The 24752-nt window shown below is 40.3% G+C and overlaps 1 long non-coding RNA gene across 1 annotated transcript; it reads left to right on the forward strand.

The window, feature by feature from the left end:
- The first annotated feature begins 563 nt into the window (after nucleotides 1-563).
- On the forward strand, nucleotides 564-24030 carry LOC120518014. The gene is made up of 2 exons (XR_005631161.1): nucleotides 564-605; nucleotides 23525-24030. It is a non-coding gene; the product is annotated as an uncharacterized LOC120518014 (long non-coding RNA).
- Nucleotides 24031-24752: the final 722 nt, after the last annotated feature.

Consider the following 24752-nt stretch of genomic DNA (forward strand, 5'->3'; position numbering starts at 1 on the left):
CTGTTTGCGTCTTATACAAAGAGAGATTTCTGAATAAAATTGCCACATTACAGTGCTGGGTAACATTAAACTTACTTTCGTTGGCCAGGTGTTGTCTGTGCTCAGTCAATAAAGCCTCTTAGTGAATCTGTAACTACTGTAAATAATCTTATCTAATATCTTTGAAAACAGAACATCACCCCTAAAATTGTTTGCATTTTGTTTCACTACTGGACCATATTGAATCAAAGGGGATGACTGAATCTGAAGCCACGTGGCTTAAAGTATCTATCTATCTATCTATCTATCTATCTATCATATAGTCCCTTTCATTTCTATCTATCTATCTATCTATCATATAGTGCCTTTCATTTCTATCTATCTATCTATCTATCATATAGTGCCTTTCATTTCTATCTATCTATCTATCTATCTATCTATCTATCTATCTATCTATCTATCTATCTATCTATCTATCTATCTATCATATAGTGCCTTTCATTTCTATCTATCTATCTATCTATCTATCTATCTATCTATCTATCTCCTTCCTGTTCTTGCTGTCGCTGTGCATGCTGGGTGGTTGTCTCGAGTGTGAGCGAGTGGAACTGGTGGTGGACGCTGAGGTGAGTGTGGTGATTCTTTTTTTCTTCTAATTTTCTAGTTTCTTATTTCTATCTTTTCTTTGGTGTAAACAGCTACACTTGTTTTATACTGAGTGGCTTAGGCCACGGCAGCCGCAATGGCTGCAAATCTTGAACGTCTGAGCCGCCGCCATGGGATTAAACTTATTTCAGAGGAGTTTGTTCCTTTAGAGGCGGGGGTTTTGGCGGTAGGCGAAGTGGTCGGATGTGACAATATTAAGTCAGCTTCACGAATGAGCGGGAATATCGTGGTTTTTTTGAGCTCTGTGGATTTAGTCCCCACAGTAGTTGAGAAGGGGGTGGTTATTAATGGCTCCTTTGTACAGGTTTCCCCTTTAGCCGTCCGTCCCGTAGAGTAACAATTTCAATGCGCCGCCCTTTCTCAAAAATGAAACTATAGCGAAAGAGTTGGAGCGGCATGGGCGTCTGGTATCGAAAATTCGGCACATTCCTTTAGGGTGTAAATCGCCAGATTTAAAACATGTCTTGTCATTTAGACGACAAGTTTTATGGTTTTAAATAGAATGGATGACGAATTAAATGTGGCAATGAAGTTTAGAGTGGACGGTTTCGATTATGTGATTTTCGTCACTTCTAACGAAATGAAATGTTTTGGCTGCGGGAGTGAAGCTCATTTAATTAAACAGTGTCCTGAGAGACAGCAAGGGAGCAAGAAAACTGGCCGTACAAACACAGAAATAGAGGGGCAGAAAGTGGAAGATCACGAAATTGTGGCTGATGGCGCAGAGGCGCAAGGTGATAAGAATAAAAATGCTACTAGAGCTGAAGGGCAGGAGAATCAAGTGCCTCCCAGAGATGAGCCGAATGAAGGCGGTAGTGAAACGGTAGATCAAACAGCGGCTGCAGCAGAAAGTGTGTGGGGAGACATTGATATGGACGAGGGAAGCAGCAACGAGACAGAGGAAAAAAGTGAATTTAAACGTCCTGCTCAGAAAAGGCAAGGAGAAAGAGAAGATCGGGCACGAAAGAAAATTGTTTTAAGTCAGGGCTCGGGGGTCGTTGGAGAGGATCCCGCCTATGGTCCTTGTCAGGAGGATTTTCCCGTCTTCGCGGAGACGGCCGATAACGTCTCAAATGCGGGAAGTGTCGGGGAAGAGCATGACGACGGTAATATCTCCGATGGGTCTGCTGCCTCGGAGCCCCCAGAGTTAAAAGCCAGGGGGGGTTACAGCGCTCAAAGTGTTAAAGAGTTTTTGGTGAATACCGCCGGAAAAAAGGGGGTGGACGTGGCCGAATTTTTCCCTGACATTGACCTCTTTCTATCGTCTGTCCGCGGGTTGCGACGAGACAAAGCAGCCTCCGCAATGTTTGATGTTAAAGAACTAGTGAGGCTAAAGAATTTAACAAGTAAACTGAGAAAACAGTCCAATCTAAACACCACCTAATGGCTAAGTCCCCTGTTAAATCCACTCCACAGTCTTTGTGGTGGTCCCTGTGTTTTATTGTGTGTTTATCTATATATTCTGTTACCATGGCAAGTGTGCACATAGGAACCCTAAATATTAACGGTGGGAGAAGTCCAGATAAGAGGGTCGCATTGTTTGATTTTATCAGACAAAAGACTTGAATGTCACCTTTCTACAAGAAACCCACATTGATGAGCACAATCAGTGGGAGTGGAGCAGGGATTGGAAGGGGGGCATTTTTTTTAGTAATGGGACAAATGTTAGTGCTGGAGTGGCTGTTTTATTTCTTGGGGGGCTTCAAGTAGAAGTCTGTAGTACTGAGGAGCTGGTGAAAGGGAGACTCCTAAAAGTAACGGTGAAATTTCATGGCAGTGTCGTCACTTTCATTAATGTGTACCGAATGAGGGTGAGGAGAGGCTCCACTTCTTTAATAAGTTAGGAGATCTTTTATCTAAGTGTGACCCTGAAGAAGTGGTGGTGTTAGGAGGGGATTTTAATTGTACACTTGATACCAGAATGGACAGAAATAACGGACTGGAACCGCACCCTTGCTCAGCACGAGCTTTAGGTAAAATAATTAAGGACTTTGGGCTGGAAGATGTGTGGAGGGCAAAAAATGGGGCCTGTCGGCAATACACCTGGGGGCGGACGAGTGGAAATACGATCTCAATGGCGAGACTCGATCATTTTTATAGTTTTAAGCACCTGTTAGGCTTATTTAAGGTGTGCTCTATTGTGCCTACTGGATTCTCTGATCACAGTTTGGTGTGTTGTACACTTATTTGTAACACTTACAGAACCGTAGTCCATACTGGCATTTTAACACACTCCTCCTTAAAGATCAGAACTTTAAAGAGTTATTTGTTCATTTCTGGGGAGGCTGGAAGGCTATGAAGAAGGAGTTCACCAGCTTACAACAGTGGTGGGAGGTTGGGAAGAGTCACATCCGGGCCTTGTGTCAGGAGTATACCAGAAATGTCACCCAGTATTGCGGTCAGAAATGGCAGCTTTAGAAATTAAAATAGCTGAATTTCAACAGCTTCTAGAGAAGGGTCCAAATGAGCAGCTTCAGGCGAGCCTGACTTCTGCTAAACTGGGGTTGGCCCACCTGCTTGAGACCAGAGCTCAGGGGGCTTTAGTGAGGGCCCGCTTTCAACGACTGACTGAGATGGATGCACCAACTCAATACTTTTTTGGTTTAGAGAAAAAAAACTCGCAGAGTAAAATCTTACATTGCATAAGAACACCCGATGGCAGAGAGACACAAGAGCCCAGTGAAATAAGGCAGGTGGTCCGCGAATTTTATGAACTTCTGTTTGCTGCAGATGGTGATGGTGGCAGTGAACACCAACAGGCCTTTTTGCAGGACTTACCGCAGCTGCCCAACGCAGATGTGGCAGAGCTAAATAGAGAGGTGACCTTTGCAGAACTCACCACAGCCCTGGGACAGCTGAAAACAGGGAAGGTCCCTGGAATCGATGGAATACCAGTGGAGTTTTATAAAGAGTTCTGGGATGTCATCGGCCTGGACTTATTGGAGGTGTTCCGTGGAGTTTTAAGACTGGCTTGTTACCACAGAGCTGCCGAGAGCCGTGATCACGCTGCTGCGAAGAAGGAGACTTGTGTCTCATTAAGAACTGGCGGCCTGTGTCTCTCTTATGCGCTGATTATAAAGTTCTCTCTAAAGCCTTAGCCAACAGGATGGTCCAAGTTTTAGGGAGAGTGGTGCATCCTGATCAGAATTACTGCGTGGCTGGCAGGTCCATCTTTAATAACATTTTTTTAATTCGGGACATTTTGGCTGCTGCAGAACTGTTTGGTTTTCAGACTGGTCTTATTTTTCTTGACCAGGAAAAAGCTTTTGACAGGGTCAGTCACTCATTTTTATGGAATGCCATGAAGGCGTTTGGGTTTGGGGGGTCTTTTATTAAATATATTCGCTTACTTTATAGTGACATTTCTGGTATCATAAAGATCAATGGTGGCTTGTGCGCGCCTTTCAGTGTCAGAAGAGGAGTCAGACAGGGCTGCTCTTTGTCCGGCATGTTATATGCTCTGGCGCTGGAGCCTTTCCTGGTGCACCTGAGGAAGGTGCTGACTGGTCTCTCCATCCCCAACTGCAACATGGACCCTGTGAAAGTCACTGCTTATGCAGATGATCTTGCTGTAGTCATCACATGCCAGAAGGATTTGGGCAAATTAACAGAAGGTCTACAGAATTACAGTAAAGCGTCCTCGGCTAAAGTGAATTGGAACAAAAGTAGTGCAGTGCTGGTGGGGAACTGGACAGGATGTAGTCCTCCTCGACTGGAAGGAGGTCTGCAGTGGACAACTGGAGGCTTCCTGTACCTGGGAGTCCATCTTGGAGATGACCACTACATCCAAAAGAACTGGGAGGGTCTGTTGGACAAGGTTACAGCTCGGCTTGCCAAATGGAAGTGGATACTCCCTCAGTTATCCTATAGAGGACGGATGCTGGTCATTAATAACCTGGTGACCTCCAGCCTGTGGCACAAATGTATTTGTTTGCAACCTCCACTTTTGCTTGTTCAGCAGATACAGAAGGCGGCATAGATTTCTTTTGGACTGGTACCCATTGGATACAGAAGGGCGTTCTATTTTACCATTGGATGAAGGCGGACAAGGACTTATTGACATTACCAGCAGGATTGCTGCTTTCCGCCTTCAGACCATTCAAAACTGTTGTATCCTGTTGAGCAGAGCCAGTGGATGAACTTAGCCGTACTCTTCTTTAAACAGGCCAGGCATATGGGACTTGGGAAAAGTTTACTGCTGTGCCACTTGGATAAGATCAAGACTTTACAGGTGCCAGAGTTTTATAAAAGCCTTTTAGCAGTATGGCAACTACTGGCGATAAAAAAGGACTGTGATGACCTCTCCACATTTTGGGTCCTTCATGAACCACTGTTCTACAATCCTGCTGTTGGCACTGCTACAGGAATTTCTGAAAACTTTATTAATCATTTCATAATACATGGAATAACCACGATAAAGGACATAATTGACTGGGAAAATTACACTTGGAAAAGTGCACAAGTGGTAGCAGTGGAGACAGGAGTGCACTCAGTCCGCTTAATGGAGAAGTTTCTGTGGCAGGTACAATCATCAATGGACAGGGAATCCATGACACTCCTGCACGGAATTTTCTTATCACAACTGAAGCCAATTGACGAAACGCCTTTTCCAACACTTACTGTGTCTCCGGCTGTTGAACTGAGGGATGGTGAGACTAATGTTTTAGCCTTAAGTTCTCTAGAGGCGTTATCTCTACCTACAGTGCCGGGGAAACAGCTGTACAGGATTTGTGTGAAGGTGAACAACCTGGAGCAGCTGAGGACACGAAGACACGACACACCTTGGAGAGACAAGCTTGGAGCCCCTCAGGGACTGAACCCTGCATGGAGGTCGTTGTACAAGCCGCCATTGGCCAGTAGGGTGGGAGACCTGCAGTGGAGGTTGGTACATGGGATACTAGCGGTGAACTCCTTCTTATCGATTATATGTCCGGGGGTCTCGGATTGCTGCCCTTTTTGTGGTCTGAGGGAAAGTGTCTTTCATGCTTTTATGTATTGTGAGAGGCTCCAGACCTTTTTTAGTAAAATTGAAAGAATAGTAGAAGGGCTGGGGGTCCCGTATAATGGCACGGTGTTTGTGTTTGGGGTTAAAATTACTAAACACACCAGAGAAAATATGAACTTAATTAATTTTATTATCGGGCAAGCAAAACTGTCAATATGGAAGACCCGTAAAAACAAGATTACTGGGAGAGGAAATGAAAATGTTGTTGTCTTTTTTAGAAAAGTATGTGAAAGTAGGATATTAGTGGATTTTAATTTTTATAAGTCCACAAATAATTTAGCAAAGTTTAAGGAAATGTGGTGTGTGAATAATGTGCTTTGTGTATGTGATGAAGATAATTTGCAATTTGTGCTCTGAGTTTGGTGTTTTACTCCTTTATAAATTGGGTTGATAAATTAAGAATAAGTGGGATTGGAGGGTGGAAACAATGGGAGGGATTAAATAAATATATATTCCAAGAACAATATGAATATGTAATGGTTTAAAAGTGAATAATCATCATTAGGAATGTGTGTACGTGGTTTTTTGTAAGACTTAAGTTTTTGAGTTTACTGTGTTTTTTTGTGTATTTATTCCTGTGTTTATTCAATAAAGTTTGGTTTTAAAAATAAAAAATAAATATCTATCTATCTATCTATCTATCTATCTATCTATCATATAGTGCCTTTCATTCTATCTATCTATCTATCTATCTATCTATCTATCTATCTATCTATCTATCTATCTATCTATCTATCTATCATATAGTGCCTTTCATTCTATCTATCTATCTATCTATCTATCTATCTATCTATCTATCTATCTATCTATCTATCTATCTATCTATCTATCTATCTATCTATCTATCTATCTATCTATCTATCTATCTATCTATCTATCTATCTAATTATTCAGAAATTGCTAAATCTATGTTGATGAACTGATCGTACAGTGCTAAGTTCAGCAGCACAGCCTTAGGAGCAGTAATGTGTTACTTAAAAGTAATGTGTGTTACGTGGTTTGATTACTTTTTAAAGTAATAAGCAACCTAACACAATGTTCATTTTAATGAAGTAGAAAATACCTGTGATATCGCAGTGGCACTGGGTGAAAGGCAAGAAGCACATACTGTATACAAGTATGCCGCTACTTGCAGAACTCAATCACACAGCCAAACAGAAAAGAATACGGTATGTTGGATGCATTCTGGTAACAGCAAAATTATCAGCGAAGTATCCTTTTACTTTTCTGCTATTGATATGTTGAAACAGTGTGATGGGGTCACGCAGTGGTCAGTGTCCATAAAGCACTTCATCGGGGGCTCAGGTGGGATGGATTTTATTTACTTTACAGCACATGAAGGACAAAACACATTCATAAAGCACAAAAAAATGATGACATGCTGGTTTTCCAAATCACAGTGGCCAATGATGATGTTTAACTGTTTTCTGAGCAATTTTAGGATGTTGGAATGTTTTAACAACTCCAGAAGGCTATCCATCCATCCATTATCCAACCCACTATATCCTAACTACAGGGGTCTGCTAGAGCCAATCCCAGTCAACACTGGGCGCAAGGCAGGAAATAAACCCCGGGCAGGGTATCAGCCCACCGCAGGGCACACACACCAAGGACAATTTAGGATCGCCAATGCACCTAACCTGCATGTCAACCACAGACATGTGGAGAACATGCCAACTTCACGCAGGGAGGACCCGGGAAGCGAACCCAGGTCTCCTAAGTGCGAGGCAGCAGTGCTACCCACTGCGCCACCCTTCCAGAAGGCTACTTTTAACATCTGAAGCCACGTGGCTTAAAGTATCTATCTATCTATCTATCTATCTATCTATCTATCTATCTATCTATCTATCTATCTATCTATCTATCTATCTATCTATCTATCTATCTATCTATCTATCTATCTATCTATCTATCTATCTATCTATCTATCTATCTATCTATCTATCTATCTATCTATCATATAGTGCCTTTCATATCTATCTATCTATCTATCTATCTATCTATCTATCTATCTATCTATCTATCTATCTATCTATCTATCTATCATATAGTGCCTTTCATTTCTATCTATCTATCTATCTATCTATCTATCTATCTATCTATCTATCTATCTATCTATCTATCTATCATATAGTGCCTTTCATTTCTATCTATCTATCTATCTATCTATCTATCTATCTATCTATCTATCTATCTATCTATCTATCTATCTATCTATCTAAAACTCAGTCCAACGTCATCAGGCTGTTGTTTTCTTTTGAATGGATGTGATTAAATCAAAATTACAAAATTACTTAAATAGAGATGTGCTATGAAGAAGTTGTATGAAAACATTACATAAGGTTCTGATGTGAAGTTATGCAGTGATACAGAAATTAAAATATGACATTTTCCTCTGTTTCCTTCTATTGGATCGTATGGCCTCACTGTAGCTAGACTGTGAGTTGTGGAAATGGGGTCAGCAAAAAAACTGCGGAGAACCCACTTTAGGGCAACAAACATTGGCATATTAAGAAATGCAAGCTATTAGCACATGTTAACATATACGCATGCTTCTTAATGTTATTTAACTATTAAACTACTGTTATTTTTATGTTGCTATTTTAATATCTAATTTTTAGATCTGCTCTAGAGAGGAGAGCAATGAAGGTCAGTAGGAAGAAGACAGAATACATGTGTGTAAATGAGAGGGAGGTCAGTGGAATGGTGAGGATGCAGGGAGTAGAGTTGGCAAAGGTGGGTGAGTTTCAATACTTGGGATCAACAGTACAGAGTAATGGGGAGTGTGGAAGAGAAGTGAAAAAGAGAGTGCAGGCAGGGTGGAGGAGAGTGTCAGGAGTGATTTGTGACAGACGGATATCAGCAAGAGTGAAAGGGAAGGTCCACAAGACGGTAGTGAGACCAGCTGTGTTATATGGGCTGGAGACATTGGCACTGACCAGAAAGCAGGAGACAGAGCTGGAGGTGGCAGAGTTAAATATGCTAAGATTTGCATTGGGTGTGATGAAGATGGGCAGGATTAAGAAAGAGGACATTAGAGGGTCAGCTCAGGTGGGACGGTTGGGAGACAAAGTCAGAGAGGTGAGATTGCATTGGTTTGGATATGTGCAGAGGAGAGATGAGGGGTATATTGGGAAAAGGATGCTAGGGACGGAGCTGCCAGGCAAGAGGAAAAGGTTTATGGATGTGGTGAGAGAGGACATGCAGGTGACGGGTGTAACAGAACAAGATGCAGAGGACAGAAAGATATGGAAGAAGATGATCCGCTGTGGCAACCCCTAACAGGAGTAGCCTTAAGAAGAAGAAGAAGGCATCTTGTTTAAAATGTGTTGGTTACTTAAAGATTTTTATTTTACATTTGGACTTCTCATAGTTGAATAAAAAGGAAAAAAGTCATTTACCCTGGATATGGAGGCTCAAGGATTATGTGAGCCATATTGGAGCATCACAAGGAACAGTCCTGTCTCATACACCTCAGACTATAACTGAAAAAACAAGGTCATGTCACTTGCAGAATTTCTCAGATGATTCTGCACTTATGGGAGTTAATGATAAAAAAGAGTCAGTTGAAGAACTTTGTTTCTTGGTGCAGAAAGAATCATCTACAACATTAAGATCAGCAAAACCAAGGACCTGGTTAATGGCTTTCACCACACCAATGATCCTCTATGCCAGGTCACTGTTCAGGGAGGGAAAATGGAGGAGGTGAACTGTTACAGGTACTTGGGGGTCCACATCAAGGGAAGGTAGAACTGTTCAAATAACACAGAGGGTCTATAGACGAAAGATCAGATCAAACTCATTGTTTTATAAGGCTGCACTCATTTAATGTGGGTAGTGACATCTGTTAAATTTTTTACAATTCTGTGTTGGCCACTTTGATTTTGTTTGCTATGGTCTGCTGGGCCAGTAATGTCACTTCAAGAGAGGCCCACCGAATCAATAAGCTGATCAAGAGGGCAGGTTTGGTTATGAGACACACTTATGACCCACTGGAGGTAGTAGCTAAGGACAGAATGAAGACAAAACTGAGTGCTATTATGAACAATGCTACACATCCTCTCTCTGCTATACTAACTATGAGGAATTTCAGCCAATGAATTACTCAATAGAACTGTGTCGAGTAATGCTACAGGGGCTCATTTATACTAATAAGAATAAGCCCACATTATACCTCACTACTCTTTATATATTTAGGCAAGTCAGAATTTTCCAATTTTAGTTTTACTCAACTTTTAGTGATTGTGTATTTGAAAAGGGTTTTGTCTGTGATATAGTGCCTTTCATATCTATCTATCTATCTATCTATCTATCTATCTATCTATCTATCTATCTATCTATCTATCTATCTATCTATCTATCTATCTATCTATCTATCTATCTATTATATAGTGCCTATCTATCTATCTATCTATCTATCTATCTATCTATCTATCTATCTATCTATCTATCTATCTATCTATCTATCTATTATGGAAATACCTATATAAGATCATTTACAGGAGGCCATATTGGATGAACAATGTAATGGAAGAAGCAACCCGATCAGGATGGAGAATGATTCCTATCTCATTTGATGTAATTGAGGTGTAGTGGATGAATTGGAACAGTTTATTGCCTAGTACAAGAGGTGACAGTGCTTCTCTGGTTTGCTCCTAATTTGGACACCAGCAGAGACTAATAGTCTTGAAGGGCAACCTCGTCGATGTCTGTGCCTCCAGAGGGTGCTGTTACTTTGGAGAACTTCTGCCTGACCCAGAAGTGCTTTCCATGGGATATGCCCTGGTACTGGAGATACTTCCAGGTCTTGTATAAAAGGAGTCACCTCACATCCATTCAAAGAGTCAGAGTTGGGAGGTGGAGGACAAAGCTCACCTGGAAGAGTAGAAGGAGAGGAAGAAGGAGAGGAAGGATTTGAAAGATAAAATAATTGTGCTTGTGTAAGTGCTTTAAAATAACCTGTGTGAAGATATTGAACCCGGGATTTGTGGTGGCGCCCGTGCATTTGGGGCTTAGGGCTTCAGTGGTGCCCCCCTACAGGTCAAAATGGTTAATAGAAATTCATGTATTAACACTTGGACAGATTTGTGGTAGATTCAATTTATTGTAAGTAATAAAGGATTACATGTAGAAGCAGAAATGTTAGGCTTGAATGCACTATTTGAGGTCTGAAAATTGAAGGCTTTAGGAAGGAAGGATTTAGGAGTCACAGTGGACTAGACACTATCAGCTGAAAGAAAGGATTTAAAAGGCATTAAGAAGGCTAACAGTTTCCGGTTATATAGAGCACTGATGTGTAGAACACAAGTCCAAGGAGGTTATGTGGAAGCTTTATAACACACTGGTGAGGCCTCATCTGGGGTACTGTGTGCAATTTAGGTCTCTAGTCTACAAAAAGGTCATAGTGGTGCTAGAAAAAGTCCAGAGAAGAGCGACTAGGCTGTTTCCAGGACTACAGGGAATGAATTATGAAGAAAGATTAAATGAACTGAGCCTTTACAGTTTAAGTAAAAACGAGATTAAGAGGAGACCTGATTGAAGTGTTTAAAATGCTGAAGAAATTAGTCCAGTGGATTGAGACAGTGACTTTAAAAAGAGTTCATGAAGAACATGAGGACACAGTTGCAAACTTAAGGGTCCACTTCACACAAACATTAGGAAGTTTTTCCTCACACAGAGGACCACAGACACGTGGAATAAGTGACCAAGTAGTGTGGTAGACGGTAGGACTACAGGGACTTTCAAAACTCTACTTGATGTTATTTTGGAGGAACTAAGTTATAGGACTGGCAAGTTTTGTGAGGCAGATGGCCTATTCTCATGTTCTAACGTTTCGGGGATGTTGTTTTTCAGATGCTGGTTTATATGCATCTTTTTCTGGTTTAGGATGTCTTGCCATAGACAGCATTCAGGAATGAACTCTGGAAAGGATGCCAATGTTGCAGATCCTGACGTAGATTAAGCAGCCTGAAAAATGTGATATCATGGATATAAGGACTACAGCCACTACATGTGCAATCACTGACACACCACCCTGGTTTGAGAAACGCAAATGACAGCTCAAATCCATTATAAAACATAGCTTTAACAGTCGGCATTATGGCCCCCTGTGTTAGCTAGCCATTTGCTCATGAGGAAAATCTGTAGACGGTAACATGTGTTGGCAATTCAGATTTCCATAAGAAAAAAAAAAAAACAGTACAATGCCACGGGTCGGGGCTGGTGTCTTTTGATGCATCGTCCTTTTGCTGTTTACAGCCCCCTGGTGCATTTCAAAGCATTTGGGAAGTGTGTGAGGGCTGACTGCACAGCAAGCTACTGCCGGGCTTGTCAGCTGCTTTGAGAAAACATATGGACACTGAGGAGGGGGTGGGTGCAGAGTTAAAGGGGACTGTAGTGCCTTGTGCAAAGCGTCCTCGATGCCGATTTAGCTAATCTAAGGGAATAACAGAATGACTCCATTCTCAAATTATCTTCTCCAAGATTACCTTGGGGGGCTTAATGTTACACTGTAATAAACTGATAACTCTTTCTATTTACTGTCTTTCTTATTAAACTGACTTATTAAGCTAACAGCTTTTTAAATACATTTTGTAATAAAAAATGTATAGTATTTAACGGGAGGACTGTTTGATTTGTGTTTGCTTTCTATCAGAAAATGTATTTATATACCATTTCATCCCATTAACTAAACAAACAGGCTTGATAAACTGAGTTGTCTCCTCTTATTTGTCAAATTTCTTATGTTGTTATTTTATACTTATGTTCATATTATATATGGTGGTCAATTATGTTTATTGACTGTCCCGCACAACAAAGGTTTAAACGTAGTCCAGATGCAATGTAAGTAAATTACACATAATAATTCTCCATTTTTCCCAATATATGCTTGGAGCCTTCGTCTTTTCCCACTTAAGGTTCCTTCTCTGAGAAGTTTAGGTATTCCCCCCATATTCACATACGTTAGCTTTCTGATTTGCATCTTCTATTAATTACTGGAGTTTAATGATATAATGATATAATGGTGCCAGAGAATTAAAAACGTGTTGCATGTTGGTTGGTCATGGAGGTATGAATTTAATATACTCTGTACATGTGCCGGTATTTTTACTATTGCTAATTGACTTTGTGTGTGGTGTACTGTAGCTGCACTCTTAAAGATAATGGTGCTAAAGTGGTTCTTCAGAGAGATGCCATAGAGAAACCAGTATTTTTTTAATTCATATTATATTTGAACATGGCAGAAAAAGACCAATTACAAAAAATGTAATTGAAGTCGTGTGTGGCAATGAAAGAGTACGACAGCTAGTGGGGAAAACTTTGCAGTGTCCCCTTTATCCTTGGGATCTTAAGCCCATGCTGATTTTTCTTAAAGGCTAATTCCAGGGTTGTATTATGGCCATATCACATTTGCCAGCTTTTCTTGTGATTTTTCATTCGTATTGTTCATTCACATCTTAGCAAGTCGGAGGCACTCCTGTAAATTCAGTCGCCAACTGTGGCATGCCCCGCGACTCACTCCAATGGGACGATGACTTACCCCGACAAATGTTTGATTGCCTCTTTAGTCATAGAGGTGGATCAGTGTAAATGACAATTGACTACCAATGCAAAGAATGCAGTGAAGAGTAATAAGGAACACTGGTGTTTTGGACCTCACAAATGAAGGAGAAGCCTTTCGATCTGACATTTCATGTTTTACATACCATGACATTATGGAAAAAAGAAAAAGGGGTTGAAACTGCAGCTGAACTCACCGTACCTGTCTGTTAACCTCCATACCCACCATCCTATCTATCACATAGTGCCTTTCAATTCTATCTATCTATCTATCTATCTATCTATCTATCTATCTATCTATCTATCTATCTATCTATCTATCTATCTATCTATCTATCTATCTATCTATCTATCTATCTATCTATCTATCTATCTATCTATCTATCTATCTATCTATCTATCACATAATGCCTTTCAATTCTATCTATCTATCTATCTATCTATCTATCTATCTATCTATCTATCTATCTATCTATCTATCTATCTATCTATCTATCTATCTATCTATCTAATTATTCAGAAATTGCTAAATCTATGTTGATGAACTGATCGTACAGTGCTAAGTTCAGCAGCACAGCCTTAGGAGCAGTAATGTGTTACTTAAAAGTAATGTGTGTTACGTGGTTTCATTACTTTTTAAAGTAATAAGCAACCTAACACAATGTTCATTTTAATGAAGTAGTAAATACCTGTGATATCGCAGTAGCACTGGGTGAAAGGCAAGAAGCACATACTGTATACAAGTATGCTGCTACTTGCAGAACTCAATCACACAGCCAAACAGAAAAGAATACGGTATGTTGGATGCATTCTGGTAACAGCAAAATTATCAGCGAAGTATCCTTTTACTTTTCTGCTATTGATATGTTGAAACAGTGTGATGGGGTCACGCAGTGGTCAGTGTCCATACAGCACTTCATCGGGGGCTCAGGTGGGATGGGGACATAATGCCTTTCAATTCTATCTATCTATCTATCATATAGATAGATAGATAGAATTGAAAGGCGCTATGTGATAGATAGATAGATATGAAAGGCACTATATGATAGATAGAGTAGATAGAGTGCCTTTCATATCTATCTATCTATCTATCTATCTATCTATCTATCTATCTATCTATCTATCTATCTATCTATCTATCTATCTATCTATCTATCTATCTATCTATCTATCTATCACATAATGCCTTTCAATTCTCTCTATCTATCTATCACATAGATAGATAGATAGATAGAATTGAAAGGCACTATGTGATAGATAGATAGATATGAAAGGCACTATATGATAGATAGATAGATAGATAGATAGATTGATAGTGCCTTTCTATCTATCTATCTATCTATCTATCTATCTATCTATCTATCTATCTATCTATCTATCTATCTATCTATCTATCTATCTGTCATATAGTGCCTTTCATATCTATCATCTATCTATCTATCTATTATGGAAATACCTCTATAAGATCATTTACTGGATATTTTTATATAATCACCTGCTAGATAATTAAGTACAGAAATGAGAACTTAAAATATTATTAAGCACTCATTTTAATCAAGCACTTGATTTACTATGTGATTCCGCACCTTTTTAGAGTTTATTATTTTTTAAAGTACTGTATATTGCAGTCTAACCACCAATATTGTTTAAGAACTGTTAAGCACTGAATTGCACTGAGCCTTAGATAGTTAAAACACATAAAGGCACTTAGATGACGAGTCTTATATGTAACTACTCCACCAATATAAAATTGACATCCTGAAAGCCAATGCCAAAGATGAGAGGAAAATGGACAACATAAAAAGAAGACATGATTGAAAGTTAAAGTGAGCTTGACTAAAGGATGATCAGACAGTACTGGTGAAATGCCCTTAGGTGTTGTTTATTAGCATAAGTAGGAGTGTCTAAGTATATTATGTATGTTAAGTTTTATTTAACAACGTCTCCATGCACAGGAATAGCGGCTTTCTCCAAACATGGCTTTATGTTTTAATTAAGTCTGACTTGGGAAGAGAAGGTTTTGCAATTTTCTATATTGGGATTATATTCTGTGATGCTATCTATCTATCTATCTATCTATCTATCTATCTATCTATCTATCTATCTATCTATCTATCTATCTATCTATCTATCTATCTATCTATCTATCTATCTATCTATCTATCTCTGTCAGTGTTATCACAAGTGGAAAAGTAAAGCAAAAAGCCGATTGGTATTTCCGGCAGCATGTTATTAAAAGGTTGTTTAAAATATTAAGGAGTAAGAAGTTAAATGCAGTCACTGAAAGGACTCTTTTGAAGTGGCTTAGCTAAATGAGCGCAATGAGCGCATGAAGTGAAGACAGGATTTACGGCTTAAGCTCTGCTACATATCACAGCAGCTGTTTCCACATTGATATATTTCGCTATCTGTCTAGATCTACTTGGGTCTACAAATTAGATTCAGTCTTTCAAGAACATCACTTTTCCTTTTATTAATGGTAAATAATCTGACAGCTAACTAAAGCACGTAATGTTGGGCACCGATGAGACAAATTTACTATTTAAAAGGATTTAGGGGTGACAGATGTTTAAACTAAAATGTACTACATAGAGCACCACATGAAACCATTAAGATGAATGGCTTGTGATTTTGGCAATTAATAACGTTTTTTTACAAGACGGATGGGGCAGCTTGGCCATTGGAAAGTTCAATGTAGAATCGGGGCCCAAAGAAAGCTGCAGGTAAATTGATTTGTCTATTGAATTTTCTGTAGGAATCATTAGGATTAATGGGAGGCGAGGAGGCCAGATTTATATATCCATTTAGCAATAGAAGGAAAAATGACTATTAAATAGTTTGAAATATGAAAGAGTCAGGGAAATGTAAAGAGTTCTAGGAGCTTTATGTGCTGGCAAAGTGTATTAAGTGTGTGCGACACCGGACCTCCTTTTCTTAAAAAGCTTAGTGAGTCCACCCAGTAGAAGATGTGTGGGTGACAAGGATCACCCTGACAAATTAAGGTTAGTGGCAGAACTCAAGAAATAATGTCACAGTTTATTATCATTTTTCTTAATGCTTGCTTGGGGGAAGCAAATTAAAAATGAAAACCTATTTCTTTGTAGTGTTCCGTCTTGAGCTGTAACAAACTACTACATCCCCATGAATATGAATCATCATCTTCTTCACCACCTTCACCATTAGCTAGCCCTCACAGACATTAATGACTTCCTTCTACAGAGAGTCCAAAGATGTCTGATGAGGCCAGTTTGAGAGTCTCAGACTTTGTCTCGAGTTGGGTAGATGTTTTCTAGGTGGTGTAGGATTTTGTTATTTAATTCAGCCAAGATGTGAATTTGCTAGATATTTTAAACCAGTATGGGGAGAAACGCACATTAGGCTGTCTACTGTATGTTTTTAGTCCTTTTCCAAGTAGGGGTGAGCAGAGGCTTCAAATCTTAATGGGTATTCAAGTCCAATTGCATATCAACCAGTCAGACAGATTCATTCACCGTTCCACAAGAAAGATTTAAGAATGTGTTTTGAAACTCCAAGTTGTGTAACAAAGCAGGTCAGGTGAGTTCCTACACTTTTCGTGTTATGATGGCAGGTGAAGCCCATGGGGTGAGTCAGAGAATAGATTTGAATTCCACAACTAGTCTCAGTCAGCGAGTAGTCTGCACATTCATCATTTATGGTCTTGGTGTTATTATAATTATCATTTATAATGTTTTACCAATATTCTTTATTGATACAGCATAATATATTTTTTTCAGAAAATATAAATAATAAAAAAAATCTGTTTTAAAATAGAAGTTAATATAACACTCTCAGACCCACTTGTATCTATCGTGTGTCATGGAAATCCAAAATGACATGGGGAGAATGTGCAGAATTCATACAGACAAAATCCACACCCTCATTCAGAAGCTGGCAAACTAACGACTGTGCCACCATGCCTCTGAGTTCACCTAACTGCCTGCAATAAATCCCCAATTGTTTTCTGATGTCTCCACATCCTTTTAGTTCCCAGCCTTCCTTCCTTCCTTTTTTTTTTCCTGACAGTAACCCATTGTCTTCTGCCAGTCAGCTCACAGCTCACGGCACAAAGACAGGAGGAAAGGACGATTTATAACCCCTGTGAGGTTTAACTCAACTGCATCTCATGAGCCAGACAGATAATGAGTTATCAGGAAGCAGTGCCCTCTAGGGGCCCCTGGCAATACTGCAGTCCTTTGTTTCTACCAACAGGAACCGTTACCCAGAACTGCTTGTGGGTTTCTTCCCATGATCTATAGAGTAGAGACCAATGGCACCTCGCAATATAAGCATGGTAGCGTGTTAAAGTGGAATAGTGCAAATCATTATTTTTGGACTTGAGACTTCTTTTTAACTAGCTTCTTCTCCAATGACATCCTGCCCAACAACACCATCCAACCTCTGCTCCTTAGAGACAAGCTGACTGAGATGGGAGTAGACTCACACCTGGTGGCATGGATTGTGGACTATCTTACAGACAGACCTCAATATGTGCGTCTTGGGAACTGCAGGTCTGACATTGTGTGCAGCAATACAGGGCGCCAGGGGACTGTACTTTCTCCGGTCCTGTTCAATCTATATACATCAGACTTCCAATATGACTCGGAGTCCTGCCACGTGCAAAGGTTCGCTGATGACACTGCTATTGTGGGCTGCATCAGGAGTGGGCAGGAGGAGGAGTACAGAAAGTTAATCAAAGACTTTGTTAAATGGTGCGACTCAAACCACTTACACCTTAACACCAGCAAGACCAAGGAGCTGGTGGTGGATTTTAGGAGGCCCAGGCCCCTCATGGACCCTGTGATCATCAGAGGTGACTGTGTGCAGAGGGTGCAGACCTTTAAATATCTGGGAGTGCAGCTGGATGACAAATTGGACTGGACTGCCAATACTGATGCTCTATGTAAGAAAGGTCAGAGCAGACTATACTTTCTGAGAAGGTTGGCATCCTTCAACATCTGCAGTAAGATGCTGCAGATGTTCTACCAGACGGTTGTGGCGAGTGCCCTCTTCTACGCGGTGGTGTGCTGGGGTGGCAGCATAAAGATGAGAGACGCCTCACGCCTGGACAAACTTGTTAAGAAGGCAGGCTCTATTGTAGGATTAAAGTTGGACAGTTTAACATCTGTGGCAGAGCGACGGGCATTAAGCAAACTCCTGTCAATCATGAAGAATCCACTGCATCCACTGAACAGTGTCATCTCCAGGCAGAGGAGTAGCTTCAGTGACAGACTTTTGTCACCGTCCAGTTCCACTGACAGACTGAGGAGACCCCACACTATTCAATTCCACCCGGGGGAGTAAATGCTAACATTAATTTTATTTTAATTTTTTTCATTTTTATTACTATTTAATTTAATATTGTTTCTTTGTATCAGTATACTGCTGCTGGATTATGTGAATTTCCCCTTGGGATTAATAAAGTATTTATCTATCTATCTATCTATCTTATAGTGCCTTTCATATCTATCTATCTATCTATCTATCTATCTATCTATCTATCTATCTATCTATCTATCTATCTATCTATCTATCTATCTATCTATCTATCTATCTATCTATCTATCTATCTATCTGCCCATGCTAGTCACCTTTTAGCATATGTTGGGAGTTGCACTGTAGTGAGTAGTCCTGAGAAATATCCAACATTGAAGTTAGTTATAAAAAGAAACTCCACACACCTGATGTTAGTGCTTGGGAAGACTTGCTGTCGGACGTAATGCTGCTCTCTGAGTTGTTTGTCTCTTCTTTCTCTGTTGCCGTCTCACACAAGGGAGGTCAGACACCTAAGTGCGTCTCTCCAGTCCAGCATGTATGGTGCTATGGAAGAGCACAGCATCCAAAGGAACAATGTCTTCAGAGAGAGGCAAAAAGTATAAATACAGAATATAAGAGGGGTAGCCCCTTCGACATGAGAGATGTATCTACCAAGAAACATATTACCAGAGGCTTAGTGACAGGACAGGCAAGACAGGCCATGAATTGGGAAGAGGCTCCCAGTCTGTTTGCATAGGTGCTCATTGCAACGACAACCCTAGGGATATCCCCTCTGTGGACACACTACAATGGCACAGTCTAAACACCCCCCAATCTCCATTGCTAAAGCGTTTGTGATGAACAGTTACTTTTTTAGTAACATTAAATGTAATCAGTGCCATTTTTCAATAACTCATGAGAGGATTTCTATACCAGGAAGTAAAAAGTGAAAAAGACGAACGGGAAGAAGTAAAGAAGCAGGACTGTGGTAAGTAGTGGACAATCTACAATGTTGATTCAATTAAGTATGCCCAAGTTAACAGAGTTGGTCTGGAAAATCCGCACTTTGGAGGACCACATTAGGAACCGGAGAGCAATTAGACAAACCAAAAATTGTATTAAGTCAGATTGTTTAGACAGTCTGGCCATTTATGATTTGGGGTCCATCTAACCAGGCACCACTGTAGTCGGTGCACAGCCAGTATCAGCGGCACTAATTCATCTACAAGGCACGTGGGCAACAGTGAGATGGGGGTCTCAGGGGGCGAGTGTTGTCTCCTTCCTCCCAACATAAGGCCTGTTAAAGCTCATTGTGTGATTTTGGGCTACACAAAAATAATTACGTAGATTGTATTGTAAGGAGTAAAAATGTAGTCCCTAAGCATCCAGGTCATCAGTTGAGACCAGAAGAGATACTCAGCACTTTTATTTGCTTTTTTACTTATTTTTACTTTTAAAATGTCCCTAGTGTGTGTTTGGTGTGTGTGTGTGTGTGTTTGATGGACTGGCGTCCTGTCCACGCTAGCTGAGATAGGCTGCACCCCCCATCCCAGCCAACCATGCACCACTGTTCAGGACTAAGCAGGTTAGACTGACTGACTGTCTGACTTTATTTCATTTTATTATTGTTGTTTTTATTTTTTCTGTAAAAATGTATTTATTGTCCGGCTTAATTCATATGTTTTTCAAAAAAATAAAATAAAGGAGTTGCCTTTATTTAATTTGCCCTGTTGACCTTATGAGTTTTGACTTTTTGTTATAATTTTACTATATTGTGAGTTGGTGGGCCCAAATGAGTTTTTTGCCTAGGGCCCCCAACATCCCTAGAATTGTCTCTGCATATTACAGTGTGGCCACTAGAGGGCATCACTGAGCCCCAAAACCCCAGATACAAGTTCAAACAGCCAGTCTGGGTTTATTTTGTATTAAGCAAAGTACCTTTCCACAGGTTTTGTTTCCCCAGTCACAGCAATACAATCCTTCCTTCCTTCCTTTTCTACTCCTTCTTTTACTCCTCCAGGCAAGTCTTGTCTCCTTCCTCCCAACTCAGAATCCCTGAATGAATGGCGGTGGCGTCTTTTATGCCAGATCATGCAGCACTTCAAGAGTCAGAGCACTTCAAGCATGCAGTACTCCTGTCGCAGAGGGGAGCCTCAAAATTAGGGTGTAACACTCCCTTGCAGCTCGCCAAGGTGGCACCCACAGAAACCCCCTGGGACTGTCACCACCCAGCATGTTGTTGGAGTTTGCAATCTATGGGGGATCCATCCATTATTCCAGCATCCCTGCATGGTAAGGGGATGGGGTTCAAATCAGCCGGAATGCCAGTGTGTCCCTGCCATCCATCACAATTGATATTTATTTATTGATTTGTAAGAAGATCACAAACAAGTAAAGGAAGTTTTTATTTTAATATGTAAGCAAGTTAAAAACATCTAAAGAAACTATTTGAATATCTGTAAAAATATTGCAGACATCTGTCAATCGAACTTGTTGGGGTCAACTATAGGAAATATTTATCTCCATCTCTCTCTCGCTATCTATCTATATATATATCTCATATATAAACATCTAAGTGTAGAAGTGTGTGTGTGTCTGTCTGTCTGGCGCGGAGGTGAGAAGTGCAGTTGGGGTAAGGGCTCCACCTCAGAGGATGCACAAGCGAGGCCAGTACTTCATTAAAACGAAACCTCTGAACAAAGTGTCACTTGCTTAGCCACTAAAACAGAAGCGAGGGAGCACATCGGCAAAACGGTATCCTTTTTACTTTTCCTCCTGCCGCTAACACACAAGCAAGGTGAGCGTGTCGGCAAAATGAAACCGCCAAAGAAAGACAAAGTTGCTTAGCCACTAATAGAGAAGTGAGGCGAGCAGATCGGCAAACGAAACCTCCTAGGAGAGAGATACCCAGAGTAGCTCCTTTCAATTTACTGACATCTCCACATTTCATTTTTTTTTTTTTCTGATGATTTCAATAGTCTCTAAGACCTTGTGGTTTTTACAGCACGGCCTTACGCAGCTAGTGTATATATATATATATACACTATATAGTGGTAGTGCTGCTGCCTCGCAGTTAGGGGACCTGGGTTCGCTTCCCGGGTCTTCCCTACGTGGAGTTTGCATGTTCTCCCCGTGTCTGCGTGGGTTTCCTCCGGGCACTCCGGTTTCCTCCCACTGTCCAAAGACATGCCGGTTAGGTGGATTGGCGATTCTAAATTGGCCCTAGTGTGTGCTTGGTTTGTGGGTGTGTTTGTGTGTGTCCTGTGGTGGGTTGGCACCCTGCCCAGGATTGGTTCCTGCCTTGTGCCCTGTGTTGGCTGGGATTGGCTCCAGCAGACCCCCGTGACCCTGTGTTTGGATTCAGCGGGTTGGAAGATGGATGGATATATATATATATATATATATATATATATATATATATATATATATATATATATATGTATACATACATTATATACATATATATATACACATATATATATACATATTGTCACACACGTGCGCATGGGAGGCAGCTAAAGGGCTTGAGTGAAGGCAGTTCGGAGGCATGCCAGGCTGTGGCAGAGTGCAATGACTCTTTTTCTCCCTTGCCTGTAGACCATCCCCGGGGGATTTCACCTGGCCCTCCTGACATCACTTCCTGGACTGAGCCAATGGAAGTCGGCCACACCAGCTCCAGTCCCTCTGATGTCACGTCCGGCTATGAACCAATGGTGGAAGACCACGCGCCAGATCCATATGACCTCACTTCCTGCCTCCCCCTTTAAAACCTGCCCCTTTTCCTTTGTTTCCTCAGTCTTGTTCTGGACTCAGTTGAATGCACTTCAGTGCTGATTGTTTGATAAAACGACCTTTTGCAGCCAGGATACCACAATATACGGGTGGCTGCCCCAACTCTTTATTTGTCCATGTCTCGTTCTTGCGACAACACACACATTATATACATATATATATATATATATATATATATATATATATATATATATATATATATATATATATATATATATATATATATATATATATATATATTATATACACACTGTACATCTAAAAGGAAATGTCTATGAACAGGCTTATAACATCTAGAACAAAACTCTAATTATTTGGACGGGCTGTGTGATAGACTGGTATCTGAGGCTGCTGGGATAGGCTCTAGCTCCCCATGACCTTGGACTGGATTTACTTGGTTTGGAGAATATTATATTACCTTACATATCAGAGATGTCTGTTTGTCTGTCTGTCTGTCTATGAGCAGGTTAGAGATAGTTAAAGAAAAAAATAAGCTCTCTCTTATTCTTGCTACAAACACTGTATATGAGTCTGAGACATTTAGAGATAATATATAAATATGTATTGTAAATTGAAGAGAACAAACAAGGAAAAGTTTTAGTGTCCAGTGGATACTCCGTTTAATGTCCAGATGGTTATATGAAAGAAAGAGAAAAATAAATCAGGATGAAACTGGTCCAAAATTTCTTGAAACTTCCTTAAGCTGTAGAAAGTTTCTTCAGAAGTCGGGTCCACAATGGAGAAGATCTTCCTGTCTGGTCGAAGTTTTTATAGCTTTGGTAGTGGAAGGGTCAGGGGACACACACTTCTTTGTGGCGCATCATATACCCTGGGTGTTGCTGAGTACTCTTTGGGTTTTTGCTGTGTTTTTTGCTGTTTAATGGAGTTTTACCTACTTGCTCTGTTTTTGGACCTCTCTTTGGAATCGTGTAGTGGGAACTTGTTTGCCACTGGATTGCCTAATTTTGAAGGCAACTCCTTTTGTGTCTTCAAGAGTTAAACATACAAACGTAGTCAGGCAGCCTGTTGTAGTTATGCACCACAAACCTGGAATTCTTTACCAGTAGAGATACACCAGATTAGCACCATGGATCACTTTAAAAAAACTTGTAAATACCACATTTTTTTAATTTGACTTTTTTCATAGCTACTGTACTCCTAAAGGAATAAGACTTGGATAGAATTGTTATATTCTTCAGGGATTTGCAGTCTTTACTAATCTGTGCTTTTCTCTGCTTTCTTTTCCAGTTTCTCTGTCCACCACCAGCTGATCAAAGCCCTGCGCAGCCACCTGTGATGCTCGAATGAGGTTTGGGTGTTCCCGCTGTCCCTGTGACCCACTCTGGGACATAGCCTGGAAATTATGAGGAATTACTTAAGGACCTCTATGTTAGGTAGAATGTCCATGGGAGGCTGGGTGGTCTTTTGGCCTAAGAACCCCTGACGTTTTGTTTTTGTCTCCATCTTCTCTGGAGATTTTTTTTTTGTTTATTTTTTCTGTCCTCTTTGCCATCTGACCTTATCATCACACTCATCTTTAGAGATTTAGAATACGATATTATGTATTAGACTTACTTGTCTATTAACTATGTTATGTAACTTCATATTGATTCATCTTTTTTATTATGTACCCATTATTATTCTTGCCTAATTTAAGTTGTTTTTCTTCTTTTGTAAATTTTTATTTGACACTTTAAGCTACATGCTGTGTACAAAAATGTGCTGTAGGAATAAATGCTGTTGTTTTTGTGGTCCTTGGAGCTTCTTTTGTTGCAAAGCATATTGTGAAATCACTCTTTTATTTTATAAAGATTCTTCTTTTGTCCCTTTTTTGTTATACAAGCTGAAGGTTCATGGACCCTTCCTCTTGTGGGATTTTTTTTTTTTTTTTGATACAGTGTTTGGGACTTTAAAGTATGTTAGTGGGGCTATGGAAAAGGTGAAGGTCCTGGCTATAGCTTTACACGTCTACAGTGGGTACGGAAAGTATTCAGACCCCCTTCAATTTTTCACTCTTTGTTATATTGCAGACATTTGCTAAAATCATTTAAATTATTTTTTTCCCTCATTAATGTACACACAGCACCCCATATTGACAGACAAAAAAAAAAGAATTGTTGAAATTGTTGCAGATTTATTAAAAAAGAAAAACTGAAATATCACCTGGTCCTAAGTATTCAGACCCTTTGCTGAGTATTAGAATTAAGGCCAAAAAGTTCAATCTTGGTCTCATCAGACCAGAGAATCTTATTTCTCACCATCTCAGAGTCCTTCAGGTGTCTTTTAGCAAACTCCATGCGGGCTGTCATGTGTCTTGCCTCTCCTCAGTGTGTGGAGACAACCAGGCACTGCTCATCACTTGTCTAATACAGTCCCCACAGTGAAGCATGGCGGTGGCAGCATCATGCTGTGGGGGTGGTTTTTCAGCTGCAGGGACAGGACGACTGGTTGCAATCGAGGGAAAGATGAATGCGGC

This window comes from Polypterus senegalus, chromosome 17 (genome assembly GCF_016835505.1).
Source record: "Polypterus senegalus isolate Bchr_013 chromosome 17, ASM1683550v1, whole genome shotgun sequence".
Taxonomy (NCBI): Eukaryota; Metazoa; Chordata; class Cladistia; order Polypteriformes; family Polypteridae; genus Polypterus; species Polypterus senegalus.